We start from the raw sequence: 18,212 nt of genomic DNA on the forward strand, positions 1-18,212 counted from the left end.
TGTCTATCTGTTTGTTATCATTGTTGTTGTTATCATTTATTTTTACTTCTCCAGCAAACGCTTCTATTTATTTACTATTTCCCTGTTATTGTTTCCTTCTTACCTTTCGTATCCTCTTTTCTGTCGTAACATGCTTTACTTTCTATTCCTTTTTTTTTAGTATGTTTTTCCTGGATGACATTTTCCTTCTCTTCTCTTCTCTCTTCTCATTTCTTCTCGTCTCGTCTCGTCTCCTCTCCTCTCCTCTCTTCTCTTCTCTCCTGCTCTTCTCTTTTCTTCTCTTTTCTTCTCTTCTCTTTTCTTTCCTTTGTAACATTGGAAAAAAAATTTGCGGTGAGGACTTACTTTCAATTCCCGCTCTGCTTTGTGCTACACTTTGCTTTCCGGTTATTCCTGTTGTTGTTGTTGTTGTTGTTGTTGTTGTTGTTGTTGCTCGATTCTTTTGCAAGCGTCTAACTCTTTGACTGCCTTGACTGTCTGGCTGGTCATCACGATATTTAAGCCCCTTTTCTGATGGTGATCGTTCATATAAGCGCGCACCATCCCTTTTTTAGGAGTTAGCGTTCATGTAAGCACCATTTTTCCTGCCTGAGAGAGAGAGAGAGAGAGAGAGAGAGAGAGAGAGAGAGATGCAATAACTTTACTCTTGATACTGAGTGCTAGGAAATACATCATTGCAATCAGTATTAGAACGAGGCAGATTTATGTTATAGTTTTTATGGCATTTTGGAAGTGTATGAATTTTATCCGGAAATGGAGACGAATAACTCATTGTGCGCCCCGTCAGTTGTGGGTATTAACTTAATGGACTGGTGAGGAGGAGGAGGAGGAGGAGGAGGAGGAAGAAGAAGGAGAAGAAGAAGAAGAAGAAGAAGAAGAAGAAGAAGAAGAAGAAGAAGACGAAGTGAAGGAGGAGGAGGAGGAGCTGTGTGCGTGACTGACCCTGGGGATAAGACAGAGGCAGAAGTACGACAGGCAGGCTTCTCTTGGTGCAGGGCGTGGTAAGGGCTTCTCATCTGCCATTTACGTCAATATATATACTCACACACACACACACACACACACACACACACACACACACACACACACACACACACACACACTTCCTTGAATCCTTGTTTTTGTGTGAGTGGATTGGCTCTCGTGTTCTTGGTTGTGGTGATGATGGTGGTGGTGGTGGTGGTGATGGTGGTGATTATTATTTTTTTTTCTGGGGTGAAGGGGTGTGGGTTGAGGTTGGGGTGTCTTTTTTGTTTTTGTCTTAACTTTGTATCTACGTTGTTTTGTAATCTTTCTTTCTCTCCTTCTCTCTTTCTTTCTTTCTTTCTTTTTTATGTTTTTTTGTTTATTTGATTATTTTTTTCGTTTTTTATTGTGTTTCATTCTTCCGTAACTTTTTTTCCTATTTTCTTTCTTCTCTTTTTCTTTCTTTTCTTTTTCTTCTTCTTTTCTTCTTTTTTTTGTTCTTTTTCATCTTGGTGTTGTTATTGTTATTGTTGTTGTTGCTCTTCTTCCTCTTCTTCTTTTTCTTCTTCTTCTTCTTCTTCTTCTTCTTCTTCTTCTTCTTCTTCTTCTTCTTCTTCTTCTTCTTCTTCTTCTTCTTCTTCTTCTTCTTCTTCTTCTTCTTCTTCTTCTTCTTCTTCTTCTTCTTCTTCTAATTCTAATCCTTCTTCTTCTTCTTCTTCTTCTTCTTCTTCTTCTTCTTCTTCTTGGTACCCTTGCCTCTAATACCTCAATCTTTCCCTTTTTTTTTTTTTTTCTTTTTCCTAGCCAGTCCAGTTTTTTGTTCCCATCTATCTTCTTGTCCGTGTTTTTTTTTCCTTTATTTTTTTGCTATTTTGGTTTCATTCCTTTGTTTCATATTTGTGCTCTGAATATTCCTTTTACCTGTATTTTATATTATTTTCACTAATATCATTCCTTCTTAATTTTGGTTTTTCTTTTTTGTGTTCCACGATAGAAAAAAATATATAATGATGTTTTGTTGTGGGTAAATGTGAATTCTTTTAAGAAATATGCAACACGAACTTTTTATTTATCTATTTATTTATCTATTTAGTCTATTTTTTACGTAATACATGCCAAAGATATACTGGATTCCTCCTTATCGTCCCTCAGTACCACAAATCACTCAGGTCGTGTGTAACTTCAGACAATACATTAGAAAACAAAAATACTACAAGGACGAGACATTTGTATCTTTTATCATTATTTGACGGAATGCAGGAAGAAAAAAAAGAAAGGTAAAAGATGCAGCGAATTCCTCCCAGACGCCTTGGAGTAAGAAGTGCGGCTAGTGGTTGGTGCGGTCAGGGAGGGGCGGTGGCGAGTGGCGGGCGGTGGATCCTCTTGTCCTCTTGTCCTCTCGGTATGGACAGCGTGGTCAGGCTGGGTTCAGGTGCGCGGCAGGTGGTGGGCGGGAGGTAGGTGGGTGGTGGACTGGAGGTTAGGGAGGTGTAGGTGGTAGGATGTGGGCGGCCCTTGTTCTTGTGTGTGTGTGTGTGTGTGTGTGTGTGTTCAGGGTGTATACAAAACGAGACCTGTGTTCCAGATTCACATTGAACTAATTTTGCCGTCTCACTGTTTTCTTTCTTTCCTTTCCAGTTCATATTCACTCTGTTTGCTCAGTGTTTGAGAGAGAGGGAGAGAGAGAGAGAGAGAGAGAGAGAGAGAGAGAGAGAGAGAGAGAGAGAAGGAATAATATAAAAAGAAGGTTTATTTGGTCTGACTTGTGAGTTTTCATGAAGTTCGTTTTTCTTTTTCTTTTTGTTTAATTTCGTGCTTTCAGCTTTTATGAATATCACGGCCTTGATTTTTGTTTCCTTTTTTTTCGGGATGAAATCGTTTTTCTTTACTATTTTGTACTTGTTTCAGACTTCGATTTGATTTCTTCTCATCTTTTGTTATTTTAACCTGACACGTTATCATTATTTTGCTGGAGTTTCTCACCTTTTTTTCACATTTTATTAAGATCATGTTTATTATTTCTTTTATCTTTTATTATTATTAGGTATTTTCATAACAGGTTTCTTGAGCCCCTTCAGTACTGGAACACATTTTTACCATGATTTTTAGATATGACTAGACGATTCTATTTACATTAGGAAGGGTTTATGGAGGTCAGAAGATTAATGGCCACAGTCTCCACTATTCTAATCCCCACATACGTTTCTGAAGCTGTGTAAAATCACCAAGTAGTAAGCAGAATAAATATGAACACGTGTCATGGTACTGAAGAGGTTAATGGCTTTTGATTTTATGTATATCACTTAGTCTATTATTACAAGTGTGCTTTATTGGCATTGTATAGTGATTTAGTTACACAAATTCAGTTTTCATCTTTTATATAAATTTCTTTCTGGTCTACTCACGATTGCCTTCATGAAAAATAAGAATGTAATATTTTTCTCTATTATTATTCCATTTCATTGCTGTTTCCAAGTGCTTTTAGTTACACACGTTTACTTTTTCATCCTTTTTCTTCTTCATTTTTTTCCTGTACACCGTGTTAGTCTACGTATTGCTGTCCTTATGAGAAAGAGAAACGTAATGTTGATCCAGGACGTGAGCCACTCCGTCATCCACTATTTTAATGATTCTCTTCCTAAAATCACTCTCCTCCACCTTGACCTTCTCCATGAACCTCCCTCCTCTCCTCTCCTCTCCTCTCTTCTCTCTCTCTCTTCTCTCTCCTCTCCACCTCCTTAATTCTCCCTCCAACCGTCCTCACCTTCCCCTTCTGTCCCTCCACATCCTCTCTATTTCCCTTCTGCCTTTATACCTCACCTTTCCACACCTCTTCCTCCTCCTCCTCTTCCACCACATCCTCTTCTCTGTCTCCTTTATATGCCTCTTCCTCCACCTCTTCTTCCCTAATCTTATACTCCTCATCCACCTCCTGAACACTTCTCGTCCACTTCTCATAAGTATATTTGTCAGTCTTCCACTCTCTTCACACTTATTTTCCTCCTTCTGGCTCACTATTTTCACCTTTATTCTTCCACATCTATTTCTCTTCTTCTCACTCATTCTCTGCCATTCTCCTACCATCTCCCCTTCTCCACGTCTCCCCCTCTCCTCCTCTCTCCCACTCACATTACCGTCCCTCTTCCTCGTCTTTTCCTCTCCCCACGTCGTCACCTCACCTCTTCCACGTCTCTCTCTCCTTCGTCACTCTCATCACTCTCTACACGCTTCCTCTTCCACAAATACGTCGCGTCATTGCCCTAACGGATGACCAAGCGCTGATCTAACCCCGGAATGCTATACTGATTGAAGAGAGAGAGAGAGAGAGAGAGAGAGAGAGAGAGAGAGAGAGAGAGTGAGAGTGAGTTTGGATGTTATTTATGCTTTGTTCGACGTGTATTTTATTTTCTTTCCATTTATTTATTGTTGAATATGAATTAAGTTGAGCCTTACTACTATTACTACTACTACTGTTACTGCTACTACCTTTACTACTACTACTACTACTACTACTACTACTACTACTACTACTACTACTACTACTACTACTACTACTACTACTACTAACACTGCTAAGGTTGTTATTGTTGGATTCTTCTTCTTCTTCTTCTTCTTCTTTTTCTTCTTCTTCTTCTTCTTCTTCTTCTTCTTCTTCTTCTTCTTCTTCTTCTTCTTCCTCTCCTCCTCCTCCTCCTCCTCCTCCTCCACCTCCTCCTTCTTCTTCTTCCGGTATCAATATCGATTTATTAGTTTCCCATCATTTTCTGTTGTTCTTCCCATCTTTTTCCTTTCCTCCTCCTTCCTTGTCAGTATCTCCTCCTCCTCCTCGTCCTCCTCCTCCTCCTCCTGCCGTGGGAATCTTGGGCACGCGGGAGGGGGGGATGAGGGGAGCGTGAGAAGAACACACCAGTAGGCGGAAGAAGACTCTAAGGAAGTGAAGTGAAGAAGGAAGAGAAGGAAGCGGACACAAGGAGGAAGGAATGTGAAGTGAAGGAAAGACGTGTAGAAAAGAAAATGGGAAACGCTGGTAGAAAAAGAGAGTGTGGGAATGCTTTTGAAATAAATTGAGGGATCTAATGGAAATATATAGAGTTTAGAAAGACGGAAATGAGAATGAAGAAAAGAAATGTGTGAGGAAATAAGGAAAATGGATAAATAAAGTGAAGGAAAAGAAAAAGAAGAGGAAAAATGAGTGAGTTACCGTAAATTGACAGAAAAAAAACGCTATAATCCTATTTTGAAAGGAGGAAAAGAAGAAAGTAAAGAAAATATGAATAAGAAACGCAAGAGAAATGACACTAGAAAGAGATGGAACAAGAAATACAATTGATAGAAAAAGAACAGGGTAATCTTCTTTCTCTTCTTCCTCCTCCTCCTCCTCCTCCTCCTCCTCCTCCACCTCCTCCTCCTCGTACTCCTCGTGTCTCTGATGACCCCAAAATCCTAAGGTCTGAAGGAATCACAAAAATAAAAACAAAAGTAAGAAAAACATCTAACTACTTGGTTCCTGTCACTTAACTACTTTCAATGAGCGTCTTGTTTGTTTGTTTTTCTTATTTTTCTTTTTGCCTCCATTATTGCCATTTTATTCTTCACACATCTTGACTTATCTTGGTTCCCGCACGTCGGTTCTGTAGTCGCGAGCAACAGAGGTAGTCAGCAGGACAGGAGGCGGATCCAGTCAAGCGCAAACGAAGCAACTTGAGGGTTTTTACGAGTTGATGAAGTCGTGCGGTAAATTAATTCCCTTCGTGTTGAATTTTGGAAGATGTTCATTTTGGCTTATGCTGAGACTGATGTAGTTTTGCTTGGCTTAGTCTCTTTGTGTGTGTGTATGTGTTTGTGGGGGAGCGTCTTGATGCTGGTTATTCATGTGTATGTATGTTGGTTTTTTGGCTCAAGTTGTTGTTTTTTTCCCTGGTTTTGTGGCGGGACGGTCTTGATGTTAGTGATTCATGTGAGTGTATGTTGTTTTTGTTGTGCTGATGTTGATGAGTTTTTGTATTTAGTTTTCTTTTTTTTTTTTTTTTTAATGTTGTATTTCTTAATGTTAGTGATTTGTTTGTGTTCATGTGTGTTTGTTGTGTTGTTGTTATTGTTGTTGTTGTTTTCGTATTATTGTCTCTTTGTTTAGTCATTTTGTTTTATTTTCTTTTATTTCGTCTGTACGCTGTCAAAGGATGAAATGAAAGCGAAATTTACCTTCCCTTCTCGTCTGAATCACGGTGCACATGACGTCTTTTACTGTGTTCATTCGACATCAGTATTTTTCTTATTGTAATTGTAACTGACACAACCTTGGCGGCAAAAGAGGATGACATCAGCAAGTGCAAACGTATACATGTCAAGTTAAAAGTGTACCTCTTCTGAACCTAATTGTCTTGTCACTGACTTCCATTGTCTCAACTTCTAAGGATAATTTTTTTTCTAATATTTCATCCGCCGCCATCACAATACATTATTCGGGCTCGAGGAAACCTTCTTTTGGTCCAGCCAGCACGTTCTACCAGGATGATGGGGGCCCTTCCTTCAGGCAGCGGGAATCATTGGTAGAGGAGAATGCATGCGGTGCTACCCGGGATGTGGTGTGGCATCCCGGGGTGTGTCCATGAGGCGCTCGTTACTAGGCATCCGATGCTTGACCCCCGCTGCCTCCAGGCGTCTCTGGGCTGTACTCACTGACACTGACAGTTGCAGTCCCTCCTCTTGCTCTCTGTGGTGTGTCCTCTGAGCCACAGCAGCGATGTCGCGGGTCTCGTGAATACTTAATTCTAGACCACTTCCAGATTCAAGGATTCCAGTGTTGGCTTAGCCCCAAACAAAACTGAACAGGTCATTGCATAAATCATTCGCACCTTTTGTAGCCACACCTGAACTCCGCCCTCCTGGGGACCCATCTTTCTGTGTGTGTGTGTGTGTGTGTGTGTGTGTGTGTGTGTGTGTGTGTGTGTGTGTGTGTGTGTGTCCATGAGTATGTGCGTGCGGTCTGCATTAATCCCTCTCCACAAACCACATTGCATCTGTCACGGCGATGAAGTCAGCGTGCCGCGGGGAGAGAGTGGCGCCGCGTGTGTCGCGGGGCAGGGGTCGTGGAGGAGCGGGAGGGGAGGCAGGCGATGTTCGAGCTAAGCTGCCGCAGGGGGAAGAGGAGGAGCAGAAAGGTGGGGGTGAAGGTCAGCGTGGGGAGGAAGGGGAGAGGGGAGTGAGGAGGGGAATGAAGCACCAAGGTCGTGCCTTCTTCCCTCCCTCCCAACGCCTTGTCTTCTCATGCGTTCTGCCTGTTTGTTTGTTTTTTTTATTGTTTATTCAAGTCACATTTTTCTTCCTTTCTGAATTGTTCTTTTATCTTGGACGTTTTGTGTGTTTGTTCTTTGATGTGTGTGTGTGTGTGTGTGTGTGTGTGTGTGTGTGTGTGTGTGTGTGTGTGTGTGTGTGTGTGTGTGTGTGTAATCCATCTTCCTTTTGTGCTGATTGGTCTTTATATTTCTCATAGATTTACATTCTTTTCCAGTACTTAATTTGGTTTCCTCTCAGTATGTATTCGCTGTAACTTATCTTTTTTTCATTCCTCTGTATAAGTATATCCGCCTCCTCCTCCTCCTCCTCCTCCTCCTCCTCCTCCTCCTCCTCCTCCTCCTCCTCCTCCTCCTCCTCTTCCAATTATCTACTTGGCCTGCCTTGTGCTGCTCATCCTCAGATAATTACAGGACGGTATAGAACCTTCCACCCCGCGGTCATATCAACCAACACTCCTTATTCATTCCCCCCTTCCTTTCCTTTCCCCCTTCTCGCATCACCTCTTCTAAACTCCTTAAACTCCCACCAAACTATCCCACAATACCTCCAGACGATCAGTTTCCATCCTTCCTTGCATTACATCATTTATCCTTCCAGTTCTCTCATTCTCTTCTATAACTCTGTATCTTCCCATCGTGGCTTATCCCAGTCCTCATTCATCTCCCTCCTTCCCATTGTCTCTCACTCCCTTTGCAACCTTTTGTCCCCGCTGTCCACGCATCCAATCAAGAACCAATCCCTTTTTCTTCCTACCCTCCTTGTCTCCTTTACCTTCTCTTACCCTTCCTTCACCCTTCCTTCACCAACCCTCCCAACCTACCACACCTTTTCCAACACTCCTCCCTCCTTCTCTATCCTTCTCCCTCCTTCCCTCACCCCTAACCCATCCTGCCTTGCCTCCCTCATTGCTCAGTCGCAGTCTCACACACACACCCTTTTCCCACCCTTCCCTGCACCTCCTCTACCTTAAACTGACCGCTGGGAAAAACACTGATCATTACCGAGCCTTGTTGTTGTTCTTCCCTCGCTAACAACCTTGAGGGATACAAACGACCTTCACCTCATTAAGTGCAATTTAACCCTTATGCCCGCCGCCACGAAGGGTCACTGTTGGGTTAAGCGAGCGGGGAATTGTGGGAAGAAGGAGGTAAACACGTAATGGAGTCAAGGGAGGGTGAAAAATGAGGAAAGACAAAAGGGTTACCTGATCTTCCCTCGTTACTCCTGAGGTTTGAAAGAATTGGTTGGAAAATATACAAAGAGAGAGAAGTGAGAGATCTGTTCAGGTAGTCAGGGGGAGGAAAAAAGGAAGAGGAAAGATACACGACTCTTTATTACACATTTGATATATAAAGATGGTGAGAATTCAGTGAGTACAAAGAGAAGAAAAAGTACTACTATGGTGATGCTCTAAACCATTTTAACCTCTTCAATACTGGGACACATTTTTACGTTGAGATTTCTGTACGATTAGACCATTTTATTAACATTAGGAAGAGACTATGGAGGTCAGAAGATTAATGGCCACAGTCTTCACTATTTTGATCACTAACATGATATTCTAAAGCTGTATAAAATCACCAGATAGGAAGCAGGAATAGGAAACCACGTCATGGTATTGAAGGGATTAATGACCGAACTATAAAACCACAAAGATTTTTAAAGGCCACACATCTAATCTTCTCTCTATCATTTCTAATTTGTGGTTAGAATTCACCCCGCCTTACCAGTTTTAACCTGAGAAGAAACATTGAAAAGGTTATAAGACACCAGTATCTTCTCTTGCCTTGTTTCACTGGCCCTAACAACGCCTCTATCCAATTACTCCTTTATTCCAAAACTGTACTCAAAACTCACACCAGATTATCAATTTTAACCTCAGAAGTCATGGCAATCAAAAAGGTGAAGACTGCGGTACCTTGCCTTTTCTTCCTTTACTATCCTTGTCTCGCCTCATCTCATCCCTTCCCTTCCCTTCCCTTCCCTTACCGTCCTGGGACCCACCAACTACCACCTCCACCACCACCACCACCACACAACACGTACCCATGATATGCTAGGGTAGAATTGTTTGAATGCTGACCAGATGACGTCATGGCTAAGGCAGGATATGAGGTAACGAGGTGTGTGTGTGTGTGTGTGTGTGTGTGTGTGTGTGTGTGTGTGTGTGTGTGTGTGTATGTGTGTGTGTGATATGCAAGTGATGGTGGATCGTGACTTGTATGGAGACATTTTAGTGATTCTTGACGTCATAAAGGAGTGGTTTAGGAGAAGGAAGAAGAGGAGGAGGAGGAGGAGGAGGAGAAGGAGAAGGAGGAGGAAGACGGAAAGGACGAAAACAAGGAGATGAAAAAAGGCAAAGGAGTACGAGAATAAGGAGCACAGAAGGAAAAGAAGAGAAGGACGTGGAACAGAGACAAAAAGAGCATAAGGCCGTGAAGAAATAAAGAAAAAATATGAATAATAAAGAAAAATTGATTAAGAACCAAGATAAATTAAGATGAAAAGACGATGTTGGAAAAGGAAAATAAGGAAGGCATGGAGAAAAGAAAAACACAAGAGAGAGAGAGAGAGAGAGAGAGAGAGAGAGAGAGAGAGAGAGAGAGAGAGAGAGAGAGAGAGAGAGAGAGAGAGAGAGAGAGAGAGAGAGAGAGAGAGAGAGAGAGAGAGAGAGAAGAGAGAGAGAGAGAGAGAGAGAGAGAGAGAGAGAGAGAGAGAGAGAGAGAGAGAGAGAGAGAGAGAGAGAGAGAGAGAAGAGAAGAGAAGAGAGAAAGAAGAGAAAAGACAGAGAGAGAGAGAGAGAGAGAGAGAGAGAGAGAGAGAGAGAGAGAGATAGAGAGAGAGCAGCAGCAGGGGTCAGGAACACACCCAGTCTAGACAAGCCGGTAGACACGGACAACACCGCGGCTACCCTTCGCTGCCCATGACTCACTGACAGAGAGAGAGAGAGAGAGAGAGAGAGAGAGAGAGACGATGTGAATTTTAATAGCAAGACTGACTCAACTTTACTCTAACTAGACGAAGTGACATTAGATCCATACAAACGAACACTGGAACCATGAAGAGAAGCCAAGGACTGAGATGAGAGACGGACATGTTCAGAAACACCTTGTTCTCTCACCACGACAATTTTTCAAGTCCCCATATGCAACTAGCCCGGTTTTCAAGACAGTTTCTCCTTACGATCAACTAGAAATTTTGCTAATCCATCATCAGGACCATAAAAACGCCCTTAAAAACATGAGTATCTCCGACTAAAGCCCTTAGAAATAGTCATCGTGAGAGAGCAAAGCGTTTCTGAATACGGATCAGAGAGAGACGCAAGGCAAAGAATGATAAAAGAATGAGGAATTAAAGCCATGTGAATTAACTCAAAGGAGGATCAAGTGAGGCTGACACGATGACATAAGAGCGAAGGTTTGCTGCGTGGCGCTTATATAGAGTTGCTGAGAGGGTGGAGTGAGGTCGAGGGTGTTTTATAAGAGACAGCAAAGGGATGAGGTGAGCTTACGGGGGAGTTTATTTGAGGTGACGTAATGAGGACATGGAAGGACTACACAGATGGGTGGAGAGATAATGTAAGATCCTGCTGAGGGGGAAGGGGGGTCTTGGAATTGACGAACAGCCGAAAGATGAATAGAAATTGGTGGTGGTAAGAGAAGATTAGGGAAGTTGCAATGCTTTATCTACTTTTCCCTATCATCAGCATCCATAAATTCATCTGATCTTTTAAAAATTTCCTAATTACTCATCAAGTCAACTCCATTAATATCCTCCTCCATTTAAGGATGAGGATGATGAATAGAGAGTCGACAGTTTGGGGTAATTGAATAAACGAGACGAATTCAGTTAAAAGGAAGATAAAAGGAGAGAGAGTGAGAAACTGAAGGAAGAAAGATATAGAAACAGAGATTAAGGGAATGAAGGAAGAAAGAGCAGAAGGGAGTATAGAAGTGAAGGAAGAGAAGAAGAGAGTAAGAGAATGAAGGAGGGAAAATCAGGAGAGAGTAAGGAAGTGAAGAAAGAGAAGTAGAAGAGAGTTAGGGAATGAAGGAAGGAGGCGCAGAAGGAGTAAAGGAGTGCAGGCAATCAGGCACAGGTGGGTAGGTAGAACAGATGAGGCGCCCTCCAGCCTGGCTCAAGGGGGAAGGCGATGACTCCGTGCCTGCCTGCCTCACTCTGCCTCTCTCACTCCCCCCCTTCTCTCTCTCTCTCTCTCTCTCTCTCTCTCTCTCTCTCTCTCTCTCTCTCTCTCTCTCTCTTCCTTCATTTCCACAACAACACCACAATAACGGACTAAGACATCTAGACAGCCAGACAACCAGCATCGCAGACCTTTCTTTCTCCTCTCACCCCTCTATACCTCTCTTTCTCTTCTCTCCTCCCTCCCTTTCTCTCCCCGGAGCTTCCCCTTTATGGTAAGAGCCTCCTCCCTCCCTCCTCTGCCTCCTCCTTCATTTCCTCCTTAACCTGACCATTGTGCGGGTCACGGGGCGTTGAGATAGCCAGTCATGACCCTCGTTTGATGTCTGTCTATCGCCCTCATCTATTTCCGGGTTGAGATTACCCCTTTTTCTCCCCCCATCGTCTGCTCCTGCCCTTGCCCTGCCCTGCTCTGCCCTGTCACGTCTTGGTCTGCCCTCCTGTCTCGTGTCCAGTGAAGAAACAGTTTGCCCACACGCACCGCTGCCTCGACTCTCAGCCCGTGACAAAGAGCCGGTGTTTGAATGCGTTCGTGATTCGTTTTAAGTCGAGCAGGAGGGTTGTTTTATTAGTTTGCTTTGTGTTAGTGGGTGTTGAAGTGTTATTGTTATTTATGTGTGTGGGTGTTTAATATCATGTTATTTTCTTTTTCTGAGCTTTTTCCTTTGTTTCCTTCATTTTTAGTTATCTTTGTAGTTTTATTTGTGTTTTTGTTCTGTAAAGTGTTTCCTGTGGTGTGTGTGTGTGTGTGTGTGTGTGTGTGTGTGTGTGTGTGTGTGTGTGTGTGTGTGTGTGTGTGTGTGTGTGTGTTAAGAGTGTTTGTGAGTGTATTTTGCATCCATGCCAACGAAATATATGTATGTTCGTAAGCTCATACACATATTTTACGCACACACAAAGACACATACACGCACATAAAAACACAGGTACACATAAGCATACATAACACTTGTCTAAAGGTACACACAGGCACATACACAAGTAATAAGACTTGTATGTACACCAATTACTGCCGTACCCTGCTTCCTCTTCCCCTGCCAGAGAGAGAGAGAGAGAGAGAGAGAGAGAGAGAGAGAGAGAGTGTCCTGTCTGTTTGCATGTTCGTGACTTGACCAATGCAAGAGAAGAACAAAAACAGCAACAAGACATGACTCACTCCCTCTCTCTCTCTCTCTCTCTCTCTCTCTCTCTCTCTCTACCCCTACAAACTATTATACTACTATCTATCTGCCTTATCTGTTTCTCTCCTACTCACATTTTATCTACCCTTGTATCTACTTGTCTATCTATCTACATATCCATCTCTATTAGGAAAAGGTGTAACGGAGAAGTAGGGGAGGGAGGGGAGAGATGTATAGGCCTATATCTTGGCGGGTGGATAGGGTCAGGGGTGACTTGTAGGGGTGGAACGAAAGGGGGGTGAGTGGAAAGGGAAGTGGGAAGGCGGAGTAGGTATAGATGGTGAAAGGGTCTCTGTAATTGCCCTTCGTATAGTGTGTGTGTGTGTGTGTGTGTGTGTGTGTGTGTGTGTGTGTGTGTGTGTGTGTGTGTGTGTGTGTGTGTGTGTGTGTGTGTGAAAGAAAGGAGAGATGGTGAAGAAGAGAGAAGAGAGAGAGAGAGAGAGAGAGAGAGAGAGAGAGAGAGAGAGAGAGACAGACAGACAGACAGACAGAGAGTAGTACTTTACATACAGACACATAGACACAAACAGACAAACATATAAAACGGTCAGAATATAAAAAAAAACATGAGAGAGAGAGAAAGACAGACAAAAGAGAGAGAGAGAGAGAGAGAGAGAGAGAGAGAGAAAGAGAAAGAGACTAATATTTGGGAGGTATGGGGGGGGGATGAAGATAGTTGCGAGATGTCCCGGGTCAGTTGGAGGTCATTGCACAGGTCATCCACCCCCGCCTCACCCTCCCACCACTTCCCTCCTCCCCCTTCCCCCATGGCAGGTTGCTGGGCTTCCCCAAAACTACGTGTAGGAAGATTTCAGGGTCAAGACACTGGTAAGAGAGTAATTGTAGATTTTCCTTATTTATTACTATAATGATGCTCTCTCTTGTGCCCTGAGGATGGGAGGGAAAGGAGGAAGGAGAGGGAGAGAAAGGGGAGGAGAAGAACGATTTGGAGGAAGAGGAGGAGGAGGAGAGTGAGTTAGGGAGATGAGGCAATAGGAGGATGGGAGGAAGGGAAGCCGTTATGTGTGAGGAAGAGGAGGAGAAGGAGAAGGAGGAGGCAGTAGGAGTAGTGGTGAAGGAGGAGTAAATATCTTCATATGTAAATGAGGAAAAATAGAGAAGAAAATTAGAGAGCGAAAGGAAAGGAAATCTGAAACTTAGTGAAAGCATTTGAAAACTACAGGGAAAGTATGAATGAGAGGCACGGTAATTTCGCCTTCACTTCAAGTTTATTGCACTTTATATCGGCAACAGTGGCCGGGAGGGATTGTGGCGTGGCGTGGCGTGGCGGTGGCGGGGACGAGCTGGCGGAGCTGGCTGGGGCAAGGCACGGAGGCGACTTGTAACACTGGCCAGACGTGAAAGAATGATGGTAACACTGTGGGAAGCACTGGGAGGTGTGCAGCGGGAAGGGTATTGAACTGGCACTGGACTGGCAACCTTACTGAACAATCCACAGCGGCAGGAAATTGATGGAGATGTTTTGGTGCAATATAATCCTTAAAAACAGCTGATTTTTTTTTTTTTTTTTTTTTTTTTTACATCCACCAGTCAGCTGAATGTTGTAGAGGTCTAGGGACGTATTGCATTCTCCTCCACTGTGTTTGTACGTGTGTCTGTCTCTAGTCCTCAGATACACTGTAATAAATCCTGCAGTTATCATTATACTAGTAAAATCAGGACTTTGGAATAAGGAAAAGCACAAAACACAGAGAAACAGGAATGGAAGTGAGAGCGACAGGTTAATTGAGCTCTGACCATAACCACACGTCTTGCATCACCTTATTGTGCGCGCCGAGGGATCACGACCAGACCAAACTCATTATCCTCTCAGCCTGTAAGTGCGTGCGCTGCCACCGGCCTTGTTCAGCGTGTGCATGTTGTGTGTTTGCCTGTGCGTCCGTCACTCCATTGTTGAAAGGCTTTTTTGTGACCACTTAGCGCCGCCCTTGCATCCTCGCATCCGCCTCCGCCTCCACCGTGACCCTCCTTGTTTATCACTCGTCCCTCCTCTGCATTCCCCTCCCAGTGACGCTCCTCATTAAAGAGTCGAGTAAAGAGAAAAAGGACTTGAAAAAGAAGCTTCCAAAAATGAGTCAGCGATGTTGTTTGGCATTTGAACCCTGAGTGTCCCGGTGATTCGAATCCCAGAGTCTATTATTCAAGTGTGAGGAAAAGAGAAGAGGAAAAGAGTAGAGTGTTTAATTGAACTATTTCTCATTTCTTTTTATTTTTCACTCTAAGTTTTGGAAAGTTTACAGGATCTTGTCTATGTTGTCGGTATGAGTATAGAAATAACATATAATAAGAATAGAGAGTAAGATTATCAATGTATATGGAAACAAAACTGCGCTAAAAGTAAAATTTCAAGAGAGAGAGAGAGAGAGAGAGAGAGAGAGGGAGAGAACTCACTATTATCAGAGGCACAGAAAGAGAAAAGGAAAAAAGAAGAAAAAACGAAGCAGGCACACACATTGGAGGGAGATGGACAAAGAGACGAACAGACAGACAGAAAGGCAGACAGGCAGCCAAACGTACAGGAGGAACGCATTTCTGAAGAGGCAAGAGAAGCAGTCAGGGGTGAGAGTGTCAACAGACCAGGAGGGAGGCAGGGCGGGTCGGCGAATCAAAGAAAGGGATGAGAGAGAGAGAGAGAGAGAGAGAGAGAGAGAGAGAGAGAGAGAGAGAGAGAGAGAGAGAGAGAGAGAGAATAGTAGATCTGCAAAAATGTAAAAAATAAGTAATTTCAAACTAAAATTACAGAGAAGGAAAGAATGAAAGAAATGAGAGAAAGAAAAACAAGCAGAAAGAAAGAAAATAAGGAATTTAACCCAAAATAACAAAAATAATAGAAGAATAAAAGTAAAAGAGAAAGATAAAGACTGAAAAAATATTAGGTAATCAGATAAAGAGAAACACAGACAGACGGACACACACACACACACACATACATACATACAGATAGACAGACACAGGCAGGCAGGCAACAGGAAAAATAGAAATAAAAGAAATAGATAAAGATGAAGAAAAAAATATTAGATAACCTGATAAGGAGAGACAGACAGACAGATAGACAGACAGACACAAACATAGACGCACACAGACATACAAACAGACAGACACAGACAGCCAGGCAACAGGAGGGAGACGTGGGGTGAGGAGCAGAGTGTCCAGCGTTTGGCTCACCTTCACTTTCCCTCCCCCTCCTACTCCATCTCCTCGTCTTTCTTCCTCCGTGGCATTGTGAACCTGTCACGTGATGTATTGCCGTGGCTTGGAAGGGCACAGACCATTTCCAGGCCCCGGGGAACATAGCGGCAGTAGGCCCACACTAATGTCATGTCCCCTCCCCTCCTCTCCCATCCTCTCCCCTCCTCTCTCCTCCTCTCTCCTCCAATCCGCCCCTCCCTTTCTCTCCCAGCCTACGTCCTCCCAAGCCACCCCATCCCCCCCTCCGCCCACACACACCAGGCGACCACAGCGCAGCGAAACAGATTCACTTTGACTCGAAGTGACTTGGTGCTTCTTTCTTTCTTGAACCTCTTTTTTTTTCGTATCTTTTCTTTTTCTTTCCTCACTCTAGTTTTTTTTTTTTTTTACGCACAGGAAAAGAAATTAAGATACGTGATTTTTTTTCCTATCTCATTCTCTCAGGTGACCGCAAGAAGGAGAAGTTAATCAGCGTTGTTGTTTTTTTTTTATCTCTTTCCTGTCTGTGGTGCGAGCGAGTGACGTTTTACTACCGGTCCCGTAATTGAATTTTTCTCGGTGGCATGACACTGGACGGACGCAGATTTATTGCGAATTGACTCGAGTGATTGGAGTTTTTATTGCTGTCGTGTACTTTTCTGTTTTTTGCGTCGTTGCTGTGTGTGCGTGTCTTCCTCTGCCACAATGTTACGAGGGCAGACGAGGCGCGCTGAACAGGAGTACCGCAAAACCTGAGCGTGCCTTTCAAAACACTTAGCGGCCCGGACCTTTTCCCTTTGCGTCAATAAGCGAAGGTATTGCGCCCTGTGGACCCGCTGTGCTCCAGGTTTACGGAACGGGGGACGAGAGGGAGGGAGGGAGGAGGAGCCAATCAGCAAGCAGGTGTGGGGCGTTGTGGACCAACCGGAGAGCAGGGACGGTTTCCTTGTTTGTGAAGGGCAAACGGTGAGTGTGGCCGTTTGACCTCGAGTACTGGATACGGTGACGACCCGGGTACTGTGGGAGCTTCACCTCTGCCCGCCCTGTCTCTCACCGCCCCGCCCCAAGACGGAGAGACGTAGGGGAGGGTTGAGAACACTGGTAGGGAAGATGAGGGAAACGATAAGAGGAAGATAAATGTTTCGAGAATGAGAGAATTGGCAAACTATGGAGATGTGTGATATGAGAAAGACGAGGAAGGCCTAAGTGAGAGCATCGAGAATGAGATGAAAGAAATTAGAAAAGACAGACGATTTAGGGAAGAAGGAATAAGGTCAAAGAAAGAAGAGCTGGAATGAAAAATATCAAACTATGAGTAGGAACACTGAAGAGAGAACAACGAGAATAACATAATAAGGAAATCCTGGATGACAAACGAAACTAAAAAGATGAAATAAGATAAAAAAAAAAAACAATAACAAAATATGAAACTTTAAAAAAAAACACGAAAATCAAATTAAATCAAATCAAATCAAAGAATAAAAACACCGAAAAGATGAAATAAGATCAAGAAAAACAGAATAACAAAATATGAAACTTTGAAAAAACATAAAAAAAGATCAAATCAAATAAAAGAATAGAACACCAATCATACGAAGGTGTGAAGAACTAAGAGAAAGAAAAACACGACAAAGAAATAAGAAGAAAAAGAAGGAGAGGAAAGAGGAAGAGAAGGAGACATGAAGAAGAAGAGGTGTGGCGTTCCTCCATCACTTAAGGGTAATCAAAGGTGTGTAGGTAATGGAAGAGGAGGAGGAGAAGGATTACAAAAGGGTGTTGGAAGGAGATGCCAAATCCTCAAGGTTGTAAACACAAAAAGGAATGGGGTATAAAGGCTGGGAAGGACATGGAGAAGGAGGGAGGAAGAGAGAGAGGGAATGACTAGTTGGGTGTGGGAATAAAGGGAGGAGAAAGTGGAGGAAGAGAAGGAGGAGGTGGAAGAGGAGGAGGAGAAGAGGGAAGAGGAAGAGGAGGAGAAGGAGGAGGAAACAGGAAGTAAGACATTAAAAGAATTATGATTTGAGGAAGAATTAAGTTATTTCATGGTGTTTGAAGAGAGAGAGAGAGAGAGAGAGAGAGAGAGAGAGAGAGAGAGAGAGAGAGAGAGAGAGAGAATGTTCCCCCAAAAAATAATAAAATGATAAATGAAGAAAGTAAAAATAAAGACTCTCCATCTACACACACACACACACACACACACACACACACACACACACACACACATATATATGCAGAATCACCCTCCCACGATCTCCTTCCTAATACACCTCAAAGAAAAAATAACTAGAGAAAAAAAGATAAATTCCGAGCGAATCAGGGAGGGACATAATGACGTAATAACAAGTGAGGAAAGGAAGAACAGGAGACAAATCAAAG

At 43.2% G+C, this 18,212-nt stretch overlaps 1 protein-coding gene across 1 annotated transcript in view; it reads left to right on the top strand.

Moving 5' to 3' along the window:
* Positions 1–18,212, top strand: part of LOC123513929 (mucin-2-like) — a 101,042-nt gene that overhangs the window by 26,140 nt on the left and 56,690 nt on the right. The gene's annotated exons all lie outside the window — the stretch shown is intronic.

The sequence above is a fragment of the Portunus trituberculatus genome, chromosome 37, assembly GCF_017591435.1.
Source record: "Portunus trituberculatus isolate SZX2019 chromosome 37, ASM1759143v1, whole genome shotgun sequence".
Classification (NCBI taxonomy): Eukaryota; Metazoa; Arthropoda; class Malacostraca; order Decapoda; family Portunidae; genus Portunus; species Portunus trituberculatus.